Below are 15,736 nucleotides of genomic sequence, written 5' to 3' on the forward strand. Positions count from 1 at the left end.
CAGGCTGAGCCCACAGAATGCCTCCGTCCCTGTCTGTCAATGACTAACTGGCTTCTGAAGTCCAAGCAGGTTTTCTAAGCATGGTTGCTGTAATTAGTACCAGGACTTAAAGCTCTTTAAGGGAGATTGAGATGTGATCTTAGGCAGAAGTTCTTCCCTGTGAGGGTGGTGAGGTGCTGGCACAGGTTGCCCAGAGATACTGTGGCTGCCCCATGCCTGGCAGCTCTCAAGGCCAGGTTGGAATGGGGTTGGAGCAGCCTGGTCTAGTGGAAGGTGTTCCTGCCCATGGCAGGGGGTTAGAACTGGACAAGTTTTAAGGTCCCTCCCAACCCAGACAAGTCTGTGATTCTAAAATCTGATTATTCTGCCCACCAGAGATACTCAGTGAAATCTCATTGCCCCCCCCAGACACTAGACTACTTCTGATTCTTGTGGAACAACAGCACTAACCTATTCCATCCAGACATCAGGGCCTTAGGGTCTGGTGACAAGTGTTTTCTGCAACCACAAAGTTAATTCCCAGCAGCTTTAATAACATTATTCATGCTATAAATAGTCATTGGTGTTTCTGACATTGCACTGAAAGTAATGCAATATGAAAAGATTCAGATAATATATTTGACCATTTCTCCCTGCTGCAGAGAAAAATAAAATGGAGGCTTTAAACTAAACGTGTTGGGGGAGGGGGCATCATTCCATCCCAACACTCCCAGTCAGTTGCCAGCACCTATAATAAATGCTCGGAACAATGTAGAGATATTCCGGCTGCTCGAGCCAATGAGCCGGCTTCATTTGGAGGTCGGCTCAGATGCCTCTATACAAATGCCCGTAGCATGGGGAACGAACAAGAGGAATTAGAGATGTGTGCTCGTCTACGGGACTATGATATTATAGGCATCACAGAAACATGGTGGGATGGCTCCTATGACTGGAGTGTTGGAATGGAAGGTTACAGACGCTTTAGAAAAGACAGGCTTGGCAGACGCGGATGGGGAGTTACCCTTTACGTTAGGGATAGGCTGGAGAGTGTGGAACTCTGTCTGGGGACAGGTGAGCAGTTAACAGAGAGCTTGTGGGTCAGGGTTAAAGGGAAAACAGTGATGGGAGACATTACTGTGGGGATCTGTTATAGACCCCCTGATCAAGAGGAATCTGCGGATGAAGCACTCTATAGAACAGATAGGAACAGCCTCATGCTCACAGGCCCTCGTTCTCATGGGTGACTTCAACCACCCTGACATCTGTTGGAATGACGGTATGGCCCAGCACAAGCAATCCAGGAGGTTCCTCGATTGTGTGGAAGACAACTTCCTTCTGCAAGTAATAGAGGAACCGACAAGGAGAGGTGCCATGCTTGACCTTGTGCTCACCAACAGGGAAGGGCTCGTTGGAAATGTGGCACTGCAGGGCAGCCTTGGATGCAGCGACCACGAGATGGTTGAATTTGAGATCCTCAGGACAGTGAGAAGAGCGTGCAGCAAGCTCACTGCCCTAGACTTCAAAAGAGCAGACTTTGGCCTCTTCAGGAACCTGCTTAGTAAGGTTCCATGGGATATAGCCCTAGAGGGCAGGGGGGCTCAAGACTCTTGGTTGGTCTTCAAGGATCACCTGCTACAAGCTCAGGAGTGTTGCATCCCAACCAGAAGGAAGTGCAGCAGGAGGGCCAGGAGACCTCCTTGGATGGATAAGGAGCTCCTGAGGAAAATTCAAATGAAAAAAGAGTTTTATAGAAAGTGGAAGCAAGGACAGGTGGCCTGGGAAGAGTACAAGGATGCTGTGGAAGCTAGGGACCAGGTTAGGAAAGCTAAGGCCCAGTTAGAATTAAACTTGGCTAGGGATATTAAGGATAACAGGAAGGGATTCTACAGGTACATAGCAAATAAAAACAGATTAGGGAGAACGTAGGCCCCCTCAGGAAGCTCTCGGTGAACTAGCTACACAGGATTTGGAGAAGGCTGAGGTTCTGAATGACTTCTTTGCCTTGGTCTTCTCTAGCAAAGGCTCTGACCACACCACCCAAGTCTTGGAAGGCAGATGCAGGGACTGTGAGAATGAAGACCTTGGGCCCACTGTAGGAGAGGAATTGGTTCGAGACCATCTTAAAAATCTGAACGTGCACAAGTCCATGGGTCCTGATGAAATCCATCCGTGGGTCCTGAAGGAGCTGGCAAATGAAGTTGCTAAGCCGCTGGCCATCATTTGAAAAATCATGGCAGTCAGGTGAAGTTCCCAACGACTGGAAAAAGGGAATATAACCCCCATTTTCAAGAAGGGGAAAATGGATGACCCGGGGAATTACAGACCAGTCAGTCTCACCTCTGTGCCTGGCAAAATCTTGGAGCAGATTCTCCTGGAAGGCATGCTAAGGCACATGAAAAACAACAAGGTGCTTGGTGACAGCCAGCATGGCTTCACTAAGGGGAAATCCTGCCTGACCAATTTGGTGGCCTTCTATGATGGGGCTACAGAACTGATGGACAGCGGTAAAGCAGTTGATGTCATCTGCCTGGATTTGTGTAAAGCGTTCGACACTGTCCCACACAACATTCTTGTCTCTAAATTGGAGAGACATCAATTTGATCAATGGACCACTCAGTGGATAAAGAACTGGCTGGATGGCCGCACACAAAGAGTTGTGGTCAATGGCTCAGTGTCCAGCTGGAGACCTGTAACAAGTGGTGTCCCTCAGGAATCGGTGTTGGAACCTATGTTTAACATCTTCATCGCTGACATGGACAGTGGGATTGAGTGTGCCCTCAGCGAGTTTGCCGATGACACCAAGTTGTGTGGTTCTGTTGATGGATGCTGGAGGGAAGGAATGCCATCCAGAGGGACCTCAACACGCTTGTGAGGTGGGCTGATGCCAACCTGATGAAGTTTAACCATGCCAAGTGCAAGTTCCTACACCTGGGTCGGAGCAATCCCAGACACAGCTACAGGTTGGGCAGAGAAGAGGTTCAGAGCAGCCCTGTGGAGAAGGACCTGGGGGTGCTAGTTGATGTGAAAATGAACATGAGCCGGCAGTGTGCACTCGCAGCCCAGAAAGCCAACCGTATTGTGGGCTGCATCAAAAGGAGTGTGACCAGCAGGTCAAAGGAGGTGATCCTGCCCCTTTATTCTGCTCTCGTGAGACCTGACTTGGAGTATTGTGTACAGTTCTGGTGTCCTCAACATAAAAAAGACATGGATCTGTTGGAACAAGTCCAGAGGAGGGCCACAAGAATGATCAAGGGACTGGAGTACCTCCTGTATGAAGATAGGCTGAGAAAGTTGGCACTGTTCAGCCTGGAGAAGAGAAGGCTGCGTGGAGACCTCCTAAGAGCCTTCCAGTATCTGAAGGGGGCTTATAGGGATGTTAGGGATGGACTCTTCATTAGGGACTGTAATGATATGACAAGGGGTAATGGGTTAAAACTTAAACAGGGGAACATCAGATTGGATATAATGAGGAAATTCTTTCCTGTTAGGGTGGTGAGGCACTGGAATAGGTTGCCCAAGGAGGTTGTGAATGCTCCATCCCTGGCAGTGTTCAAGGCCAGGTTGGACACAGCCTTGGGTGATATGGTTTAGAGCGAGGTGACCCTGCCCATGGCAGGGGGGTTGGAACTTGATGGTCTTAAGGTGCTTTCCAACCCTAAGTATTCTATGATTCTATGACTATTCTATGATAATACAGTCCTCAAAAAGCAATATTCATTGAAAATATCTCTTGTTCTCTTTGTGTATAGAACTTATGTTTGCATACGAATACGTACATATTAGTAATCTGGGAACAAGATTCTTTGGCACAACATCACAAATATAGGAAGAAACATTAATAATGGCTTGAAGGTGACAATAGACCCAGCATTCTACTAAAGATGAGGACATGTGAAGATGAGAGTAACTGTAAACAAATTCAAATTTGATCAGTTTTATGTCATCAAAAGTATACCTGAGTCATGAATCTAGAAAGTAATTTGACACAAAAATAACACATTTAATAAAACCAGAAAGCCTACTTCTTTCAGCACTTAGCAAAAATTGTTGTACTGACAAATACATACATACTGGTACATAATTCCTTGACAAAACCAAGCCTTTAGTTAACATCTGTGCTAAACAACAGAGCAAAAGGCTTTTCTCAAACCTTGCAATTTGTGACAGGATTGGAGACAGAAAGAGCCATCAACTTTAATCAACCTCTTTTGGCACAATCTTGCCCAACAGAAAGCAGTGTCTCCTATGACTCCTTCTCTGCCGTCTCTGATCTGCCAGCCTTCTCTTTGCACAATGATGATAGTTGTCCTGTGCTCTAGTCAGTCTCTGATTAGCACTACTCACGTATTTGTGTGTGCTGCTTGAACCCTATGCTTTCCACAGCCATTCAAATTCATCAGAGGTCAGCTGCTGGACAAGCCGCACAAGCCACCACCAGTGGAGTTACAAGAGCCCATTTTACAGTTTCTTCATCTTAAGTAGAAAGTGTCTAAGGAAGGGTGGAGTTGCTGCTACAAGAAACAGACTAGATAGTCCAGGCCTTTGCAGGTGGACAAGAGGCTTTCCACACACTCACACAACCATAAAATCTCTTTCTGCTTCTGTGTAGGGCCTGCTGTTCACATAATCCATCAGGTGTGCTGCAGTTGACATGACCATGCACTGTGAAGCATCAGAATGAGCTGCTGACACACAGAGGTTGAATGCAAGCTCTGCCAAAAGAAAGATGGATATCCACAGCTACTAGGTCTGGTGCTGCAGATGGTGTGATCACTGCAGAGACACACTAAGCTATTTTCCAATACATGCTGCACATGAAAGCACATGTAGAGCTAAAGTATGGGGAAGGAGGTGACAGCTTACTGCTATCCATTTGTCATGCCGATATCACCGGCACCTCCAGAGCATTTTCAGGCTGAAAGGATGTGACATCAGCACAATCCACAGTTGTGATAACATCAGTTTGAGTAGACATCAGCACAATCCACAGTTATGCCGTTGCCCAGGGATGTGTCTGTAAAAATCAGTTACTGTAAAAGTGTAGTCTTAGATGTCAGGAATACCAAGAGGGCCAGTGACAGTGGAGATGATACTGACTTTTAATAGAAGGACAGTAAAAAGACCTTTCACTCTCATTCTGCTGAAGGAGGCTTGCTGGTATTCCTTACAAGGATGTGTGGTGTCACAGCTGACCCAGCCAAAACATCCATTCAGCATGTCTCTAGCTTTTGGGATATTGACAGAAGGGACAGATGAGACATTGGATCTACAAGTGCATTGCTAGCCTCCTCCTCCTGAGCTGGGAGAAAGCTATCTTCATTCTAAGAACTAGTGAAATGGCTTCTCTTCCCTCTCTGACCACATTTTCCTCTGCTGGCATTTCGAATCCCATGTATGTCTGCTGCTTGCATATCCTGATCCCGTCTCATCAACATGCAGTCCTTTTGGCCATGTTCTTTTCACATCTGTTCTTCACTGTGGTCCATCTGGGGAGTGGCGGACCAACACATAGTTGGACAGCTATTTATGAACAATGAGATGAAATGAAGTGAAAGCTCCCTCTTCAAAACATTTCTCCTGTCTTGTGATGTAGCAAAAACATCATCAGCAGAAGTCTACTGAATTTTTCACATTCTTCCTGATAACCTGTTCTCCACAGCAGCTAGGCATTAGGGAGAACATTGTCAATACATTTCTTAATACAACATAATCCTTTCAGGACATGTACAGAGAAAGAAGGGAGTTTCCACAGTAGATGGTGTATCTTTTGACTATGAAAGCATACAGAAATTTTTAAGATTGTACAAAATGTCCTGGTGTGAAGTGAAATGATTCATGATGGTCATTTCTGAGTGAATGACTGGAAAAACCAGCTGTCACTGCTTAAGTGGTTTTGACATTAATCAGACTTAAAAGCATAATACAAAGCCATCTGGCTTGCTTGAGTACAGCCTAGCAATAATGAGGAAAAATGCCAAGGCAAGAAGAAGGACACTATGGAGATATTTTCTACTAAGTAAGACTTTTCATTTATTGTTTATTTTGGTAGGTCAGCAGAAAGTGTTCATCAGCAGAAGAACACAACAAGGAAATGGAGGCAGTAGACACTTCATTATCAGAGGATTATTTGGGCCAGTTAGCCTGTTGATGTCCATGGAGCTCTACTATTGATAACGGCTGAGATCATTATAAAATACCCTGCTAAAAATCCTCAGGTCCCTAACCAAGACCAGCTGTCTCAAGTGGCAAAGCTGTGCTGTCTACTTTAAGGAGATACTTAATGCAGCTTATATTAGCCACCTTGTTTTTTCTTATGTTTTGTTTGCAATGAGATAATTGAAAATCCTCAAGTCTTGAGAAGGAAGTTTGCTTGATCTAAACAAACACTTCTCTGAGAGTGCTCAAAACATGTATGCGCTTCATGTAGATTTTTAATAGAAGCCATTTTAGAAAATGTTTTTGCTCTTTTGCACATTGTTATTACCAGCCTAGCTCCTCCAGGACACTTCCCCAGTCCCACAGAGAGCAATAGAATTCAGCTGTACCAGTTCAGGTGGAGAGACTTGAGTCTGTCCAGGTCCTCATATCATAGAATCACAGACTTGTTTGGCTTGAAAGTGACCTTAAAGGTCATCCAGTTCCAACCCCGTGCGATGGCCAGGGACACTTTCCACTAGACTTCAGTACACCAATTGTCATTTTGACAAATCCACCCACTAATACTCCTTCAGATAGAAATTTTATTTCTACAGCTCTGGGTGTAATTTTGTGTAGAACAGCATTGCTTTTGTACTGTGATGAGAGATAAATAAATCCAATGCTGATACCCACCCAGCCTGGACTCATCTTTTCTGTATAATTACAGAGAAGAAATATGAGTGAGCCTGTGTAGACTGTGCTTTTCTTCAGGACAGATGAATACCAGTCGTGGTGGAGTCCCTGCTGCTGTCTAGGATCTTACGTGCAACAAGTCAAGCTGATAGCTGTTGGTGGAATGGGTGGGAGCTTTTCAAGGCAAATGCTGTAGTCTCCCTGCATGATCTGCAGACCAGCAGTCTCCAACTGAGGCTGTGACAAAGATGCTGGTGGTGGAAGACTTTCGGATAGGTATCTGTGGTGTCAAGGTGCCAGTCTATGGAAAGACCAGGCTGTCACATAACAAGGAAAGTTATTCACATGAGTCCTGGGGAAATCTGAATGACAGATCTCTACTTTCCTCCTGGTTTCTGTTCACTACTCCTTACAAAATCATGGAAGAGAACCAGTGCAAAACAGAGGTGCCCAAATGATCCCAACTGATCATCCCACCTGATTCAAAGAGATTCTGTAGGCTGTGAGTGTTTAGAGAAGAGCCTTTTCAGCATAGAAGAGACAAATCAGTGATGGAGGTTGAATCAGTGTCTCCTGTAACTACAGAGGAGCAGATATGTTCTGCAGCACTGTGAAGCTGTGCAGTGGGCCACAGAAAACTCACACTTCTAGTACTGGTGTTGAAAGGGAAACTCCAGGGAGTATGCTCAAGAAATGTATGTAAGTATGTAGGAAGACTGAGTGTGTGCACCTTGAAGTACCTTGATTTGGGGAGCAATTAAGTTCACTGCTTAATCAAAGGCCTTTGAGTCAAATAATGAAGCCAACCAATATCATTTAAAGATCATCAGACACTTGCAGGGTAGTTGGATCCAGGTAACTTCCTCCAGGTTTCAGGTGGGAAGGGAAGGGCTGATGGAGCAGCTGAACACAGCTGCTCTTGTGCTTGATGTTGACAGCCACAAATTACCACCTGCTGCGTTAGCTGTATAACGAAGAGACATCTACAAATGGCACCAGCACCCCCTCAATAAGAAGTCCTATTGATATTAAGATATGTTTCTTGTCTTCTATTGTTGCAGCACACCATCAGTGGGGTGGGAGGGCTAGACAGTTTTTCTTTCTCCCTTTCCTAGTAGTGACGCTGAAAGCATGCTGTCAAGGCTCATCTTCAGCCCTCTGACCAGAACAGCTTGTCTGCAACCTCCCAAGTCACTTCCCCCCTAGAGCCTCTTGCTTCCCTCCCAGGGAAGCATTGCAAACATATATTTGTGCTTCCAACTTTCAGTACTACTAGGTTTCCATCCCAGCCCTCTCATCCTACAGGATGGGAAGGCCAGTTTGAGAGCTGCTCAAGACTGTTATGCACACCATGTCACTTGTGTGACAGAAGAAGGGTGATGGAAGATACAGTATGAAATGATCTGGCTGTTTTATCTCTTATTCTGTGGCTGGCAGGTAATTAAATTTCCTTAGAGAAAAGGAATACAAGAAAACTGGGATCTCCTCCTTTTTATTTGAGCATCCCAGATTCATCTCTCCGCAAATCTGCAACTACAAGCATGTGCCTTCACAGCCTGAATCCTGCTTGCAGGCATAGATGAGTCTGCATTTTTTTCCTCAAGTCTGGCTCTTGTTCAAGTCTATCTTTGGCTTTGGCATTAGCCCAGGTTGATGTGTTTAGTGGATATAGATGCCTTCAAGGCTGTAGCAAAGCTGTTACGTAAAGCCAGTAAAATTCCTGTGCAAGGAAGTTGAGTGTGCCAGTGCCACTGAGGGTGCTACATTTAACATGCTGTCAGCACCATGTTCTGTGCATGGGAACTTCCCAGAATGTTCCCACTGCTCTGGCTCCTAAGCTCTGTATCCAGATGAACTGTGCAGAATCTAGAACAAAGGTGTCACTTCTGCTCTTATGCAGAATGTATGCCTTCCCCTTGAACACAAATAGTGGATAGTGTGTGGGGAAGGGCTTGCCTTCTCAGTTTTCCCTCCCACTGCACAACTGACTCAACACAGTCTCCTTGATCATTCCTTTCATCCTGATCTTACTGTGTTACCAGTTTCTGATATGTAATAAGTGGGTCCATTAGAAAACATGATGGTTCCATACAGCAGGAGATATCTGATGAGATTTTAACTAGATATGGCTCTTATGGCTTTTCCTTAACCACAGAACAAAATCAGATCTTGATCCTGAACAGCTACTGCCACTTTCACAATGCAGATCTAAATGTATTTAATAAAAAAAAAAAAAAAAGAAAAAGGAAAAGAAGAAACCAGCAAAGTCTGCTGTAATTTTGGGTAGCATACTTGGGAAGTGTAATTGTGTTGCTATAGTAATCTTAAATTATCACTGACCACATCTTGGCAAGGAGCTGGACAGGTCTCTTAAGTCCTGCTGTTGGGAAACTGCCTTTTGAAGTGAGAGTGCAGGCAATCAGAAGGAAATATTAAGCCACAGGGCTGTGCCTCAGATGGAGGGCTCACAGTGCCGTGCGCAGTATTTCTGCTGCTGTGCACTGAGACCATCTTTTCTTATCAACAGAGTTCTTATTTCTCTTCTCCAGCTGTATTCTGTTTCCAAGGCCAAACCTTCTGGCAACAGCTTTATCCCGTTTAACTGTACTGCAGAACAGTACATCACAGTGTCATTGGTTCTGCTTAATTCTGTTATACCAGCGTGCTCATTATGGTGTTGGAAAGGTCAGTTCGACAATAAGGCCGATGCAGGGCTTCTGGAGTAGGTGGATCAGGATCTCCACATGCTCGCTATCAAAGACACATTGAGGTGAAAAGAGGAAAGAAAAACGAGATGAACTCCATCTCTGCTGGAATGAGTGCAATCCCACCTCAGCAATCTCTCTTCAGATAGTGGCTTTGTCAGGTAAGTAACTTGCTGCTTGTAAAAGTGCCTGGATCAGGATGACTGGACATCAACACAAGGTGGTCTACAAATGTCTGCAAGACTTGTTGGAGCACATGGACATGCACCACTTTCACATACAAATGCACTGAGGCAAGCAAATGAAAAAGGACTAAAAATAAGAGTATGAAGTTGGGATTCATTGCTTAGCCTTCTCTGCTGCTGTGGACATTGGCCTGAAATAGTTATAGTGGGTGTGCAAAATTTTGTAGAGCAGTGATATGTATTTCAATATCATGGAACAGCATTGCTGTGCTTGTGAAAAATTCAACAACCAGAAAAAAAAAACAGTTTAAATAATTCCTGGTTTGTGTAGGAAAAAAACCAAGAGTTGTCATATTCTCTTTGTAGAGAATGCATTTTGTATCCATACATTATTTCTGTTTTTTGAAAGATGTGGCTGTAGCTTTGAAATCATGGACAGAACTTCTGGACTCTGATAAGCATATATCCTTAAATTATTCTTTGTTCTTTTGGGGTTTCCAATTTCCACATTCCAATATTCTCCAACAATGCAAAAAAGAAAAAATTACGTTTTCTTAAACATGGCAAAATTCGATTCTTTCTTAATTCCGTAAAGCTAGGAGCTGGGACTTCAAAGAAAATCAACAGAAAAAATGAGACCCATAATAAACTGGTGAGGAAGTAAAACCTCATCTACAGCTCTCCAAAAGCATGGGGATATTGTCCAGCTTACCAATCTACAGATAAATCTCATTGCCTACATCAAAGTTCTTATGACAGGATTTTCAAAAAAATCACAGAGTGTTGTTAAAATTAATCCGATTTCCCTCTTCTGCACTTGATTTTCTCACTTTGATCACTTCTTTTCAGGAAATAAGAGTATGTATCTCATGTTATACAGCTTGAGATGGTGTATTATGCGAGATAACAAAAACCAAGTGTTTACACATAGCATAAGAGGTATGAGCTCATCCCTCAAAGAGTTAATATCTTTGGAAACACCAGTGTGTAATTTGCATAGAGCTGGGGTCTCAACTAGGTGAATACATCTATAATTAGTTGGCTATTAAATATTCAAATTTGGAGATAAATTCATCAGTAGACCTGGGAGTAAAGTAGTGCTTTGTACAGGAACAAAGTCATTCTCAACCTCAATGGCAAAATGGTAGGCTGCAGGAGCCACTGTGGGGTGTACCAGGCATTCAATTGGTGCCTTTCCCCAGGCTGAACTATTCTGCCAAATTTATACCTTTGTCCAGTTCTTACCTCTTCTCAAAGGTTTCTATGCAATGGCAGATGGAGCATGAATATTGTATATTATCTTTTAAAGACGAAATCTGAAATGAGGAGTGATTTGCATGCATCCTTATGTAAAAAAAGGCTTGAATAAAAATGGTTTATTTGTTTTGATATATTGTACTTTTAGCTTGTATATAGAAGCAAAAAAGGAAAAAAGAAAGCAAGAGAACAAAAATTGCTTTTGAGTGACTGTAGTTGTATTAGTCAAACAAATTCACAGGAGATTTGTGTATATACTTGGTGGAATAATCTCCTCTTCAAACTGATTTAAAAGAAAAGCATTGAGTAGTGCAAATTGAGAAATGTGGAAACGGCTTAAGTTACTATATTTTTGCCTTTTTTTTTAAGAAAAAACATATGTCAAACAGTGTGAAAGTGTCGTGGTTTAACCTCAACCAGACAGCTTGTTACCCACTCCCCCCCTTTCTTGCCCTCCCCCTACTCCTGGAGGGACGGAGAGGAGAATCAGAAAGAATGCAACTCCCACGGGTTGAGATAAGAACAGTTTAGTAACTAAGGTATAACACAAATCACTACTGCTACCACCAATAATAGTAATGATAAAGGAAATAACAAGGGAAGAGAATACAACACCCCATCACCAGGCGACCGATAACTCGCCCCCCCAGCCCGACCAAGCACCGACCGATACCTCCTCCAACCCTGCAGTCCCTCCTAGCCCTTCCAGGTAACTCCCAGTTACATCCTGGGCATGACGTGCTGTGGTATGGAATACCTCTTTGGTCAGTTTGGGTCAGGTGTCCTGTCTCTGCTTCCTCCCGGCTTCCCCTCCTCCCTGGCAGAGCATGAGGCTCACAAAGTCCTTGGCCAAACCAAAACATCATTTTTATCAGCTTTGTTCCCAGCCCGACAGTCAAAACACAGCACTGCACCAGCTACCAAGAAGGAGAAAAAATGACTGCTGCTGCTAAACCCAGGACAGAAAGCTAACTTAATATATTTCCTTGGAAATACAAGGGATATGATTTGTCTGCCATAAAACCCACAGATTGTGAAATATATTTCCTAAGGTTATTTGAACAAATTTACTGTTTTATGTAATTTTAGAAAGCTCTCAGAAGCAATGGTAAACAGCATGTCATTTACTAAAGAATCACTTAATGTTCTGAGCCCAGGGTATAACTGAAGTTCACAATCCCTGGTGGCACTGGCAAGTTTATGTGTGCTTAACCACAATGCATCAGCCAATCAGGGTGTGGTGCATATGACAAAGAGTATCACACTGGAATAAATGGCCCCGAAGGCCACTTCAGCTTGGGTTACTGCTGTCTGTCCCTCTGCTTTTAAGCTGCTTCCACCAAATCTCCTTCCTGTATAAGGCTGCACCTGCCTTGCCCTGTGGAATATTCCTTCCAGGCACCTTTGAGGCAAAATGGTCTCCTTGTCACTCCCTGGCCAACTACAGTAGCAGTATTATGTTTGCTGGTATTATTCAGGAAAACCTTAAAGCACTTGGAGCTTAAAAGTTCTGCTTCCACAAAGCCCATTCACGGCAGTAAGTCCTAGCTTACGTCAGCCTCCAGCTTTCCTATTTGTCTGTCAGCTGCTGATACGTGAAGTGACAAACATTCTCCCTTGACAGTAGTGCTATGTTTTTTCTAGGAGGTCTTGTATGTTGTCCATTGCTGTAGAGCAGGTAAGATTTATGGTCCTCACAAGTATGAACTTACAATGCTCTTGAAGAGAAAAAACTATGTGTGCCAGGATCCCAGCAGTCTTGGATTCAGGTTTTTTCTGGGACCCTGTGAAAAGGAACTGTCTGGATACTTGTCTGATTTTCCTCCATGTACAAGGTGGTCCATCAGGAACCTAGGAGCATTATGATTACAGTGAAGGGTCTGCAATGATTACCCCAAAGGACTGGACAGACACTGACAACTACATTTTTCCAGTGTTGAACTACCTTCTTGCAAGAAAAGGACAGGTTCTCAGCTTGCCCAGGAGATTTCATCCCTGTAGAAATCTGGGCCAGAAAGATAATGAGCAAAGCATGTGGGTGAACGAAGCTATGAACCCATATTCTTGAGTATGACTCTGCCAAACAAACTTCACACCAACTTCTCCTTCCTTTAACAAGTTAATATAAATTAAAACTATATATTTTAAAATTATATATGTATATATATACAATACATACATATATGCATAATCAGCTCCTCACTGCTTCAGATCTATGTTCCCTTAGAAATAGAGAAAAAGAGGAATTCCTAAAACAATGAATGCAGTATGCTTTGTAGTACAGAAAAGTGCTGCAGAGAGACACCACCGTAGCAGCAAGATGCAGTTTTCCTGATACTTCTGTGTTATCTGTGTATGATACTGTTTGTGACCTGTAGTAACAATTGCTGAATCCCAGTGATCAGATTACCCCTGCCTAGTGCAAATCCAACCAAGATTGTGCAGTATGGCATCTTGCCCATTTAGGTGACTGAGGATGGACTTGAGGAGAGTCACTGTGGCTCATTGAATCATTACAAATTCCTTACAAATCTAAGTTGTAACCTAATCGGGCCCCCAGTTTTCTCAGACATTTATGCCCACTGATAGATTCTCTTTGGTATAACATGGCCATGGTTGTTCACACTGCCACAGATTCTTGCAAATTGTTTTGACTTCTATTCTTCCCTGTAAGAGTCTCCAGGGTGAGGGGTTTGCTTTTTTGCTTGTTTTCAGTTTTTGTAATGTCCTGCTTAGGATTAGGTAGCAAGGCTTAATGTGAAATACTAACTAGGATGACTTTTTATAGCTTCTGAATTTCTAGGACAACCTGTATCACACCAGTGTCAGGCTCAGGAAACACAAGGACATTTTTAGCTTCAGCTCATAGCCTACAAATAACTGGATGCCCTTCAATTAAATAGCAGCTGTCCCGTGTAGAAAATCATAAGGAATTGGGAATCAGGATGATTGTTTTACATGCTGACTTAGGCAGTGAACATGGGGGTTCTGATTCACATGGGGGTTTATTTCTTTAAAATTTCTTCAAAAAGTCAACACCTTGCACTGTCCACACAATGTATATTTTTGATCCTTGCCTCTGATCCAGAGTGAACCAAGCTGTTCTGTGGCTGAGAATCTTGGCACAATTTGAGCCAGCATGGTCCAGACGTACAAGACAGATATTGTATGTGTTCACTACCAGCATCTCTGGGCAGCTCAAAAGACTTTGTACCTTCCTGGGAACTCTGTGCATTCATCTGTACATTCATCTGTGCCTCATCCTCAGTTACATCGTGCGACAGTACATTATAATAAAAGGCTTTTGTTTGTGCACCATCACTGAACAACCACAGTCACTTAACTGACAGAACTTAAAGGAGACCATGCTTCTAGTCACTCCTGAGACTTGTGTGGTTCTGTTATCAGTAGGAATTGATGGTAGCAATAGATAAGACAACTGAAAACTGGCACCATGTGGCACCACCGAGTGTTGCTGGTTCAGCCTTCCAGAAATGAAGTCAGCACCTCTCTAGGCCAAATAAAAAGCAAAGATCTGTGTTTGGGTCAGTAACATGGAGCCACAGTACTACTGAGAGACGTGTGGAACAGAGTAGATCACCAGGCCTGTGGTCTTTACCAGAGTTTAAATCAGAGATGGAGTTTGCCTTTTTAAAGGATACATGGAGCTCTGCCTAGGGGTGGATGATGAGCCAGATGAGAGCTTATGGGTAAGGATTAAAGAGTAGTCTAGTATGGGTGACACTATAGTTACAGTCTCTTACAGGATGCCTGGCCAGGATGGACAAGTGAATGAGGTCTTCTACAGACATGCAAAAGCAGCTTCATATCTGTAGGTCTTCGTCCTCATGGGGGACTTTAACCACCACAGTTTCTGCACTGCACAGCAGAGCATAAGCAGTCCAGGACATTTCATGAGATCAGTGACAACTTCCTGACACAAGTGATAAAGGAGCTACAGAGAATGGTTGCTGTGTTGTAACTGATACTTACAATCAAGGAAAGACTCACTGGGGATGTGAAGGCTGAAAGCAGCCTAGCCTGCAATGACCGTGAGATAGTGGACTCCAGAATCTTGAGAGTAAGGAAGAGAGCAAAAAAGCAAGATCAGAACCCAGGACTTCAGGTGAGCCCCTCCAGGGATCTTCATCAAAGAGTCCTAGAGGGCCCTAGAGGAAATGAGATCCAAGAAAGCTGATTGATATTCAGGGATAATCTCCTTCAATCACAAGGTCATCCCAGTGATCATGAAGTCAAGCCAGGATAACAGGAGGCTTACATAGGTAAATGAAATGCAAACACAAAAAGATACAGATGATGGAAGCAGGATAGGCAACCTAGAAAAACTGCAGAGACACTGTCAGAGCATGCGGAGGCACAGAACAGCCCAAGTACAGCTGGAGCTGAATTTCTCAAGGAAAGACAAAGGAAACAAGAAAGCTCCCTATAAGTATATGTGCAGAGAAAACGTGGGCTCACTGCTGAACCAGGTTAGGGACCCTGGTGACATACAGCTTGGAAAAGGCTGAAATACTGAATGCAATACTCAACTCAGTCTTTCCCAGTAAGATGGACCTTCAGAAATCATTGGCCCCAGAGGCCAGGGAGCAAGTCTGGAACAAGAAGGACTTGGTTCTCTTGCTTTTGGAAGAGATCCAGGTTAGGGAATACTCAAGCAAATTGGAAGCATGTATGTCTATGGGCCCTGACAGAATGAACCCATGAGTACTGAGGGATCTGCCTGATGTCATTCATGTCCATTCTTAATTATCTTTGACA

The sequence above is a fragment of the Neopsephotus bourkii genome, unplaced genomic scaffold, assembly GCF_033783945.1.
Source record: "Neopsephotus bourkii isolate Nb327-2 ecotype Australia unplaced genomic scaffold, CSIRO-AGI_Nbou_v1 NB_1184, whole genome shotgun sequence".
NCBI classification, from domain to species: Eukaryota; Metazoa; Chordata; class Aves; order Psittaciformes; family Psittacidae; genus Neopsephotus; species Neopsephotus bourkii.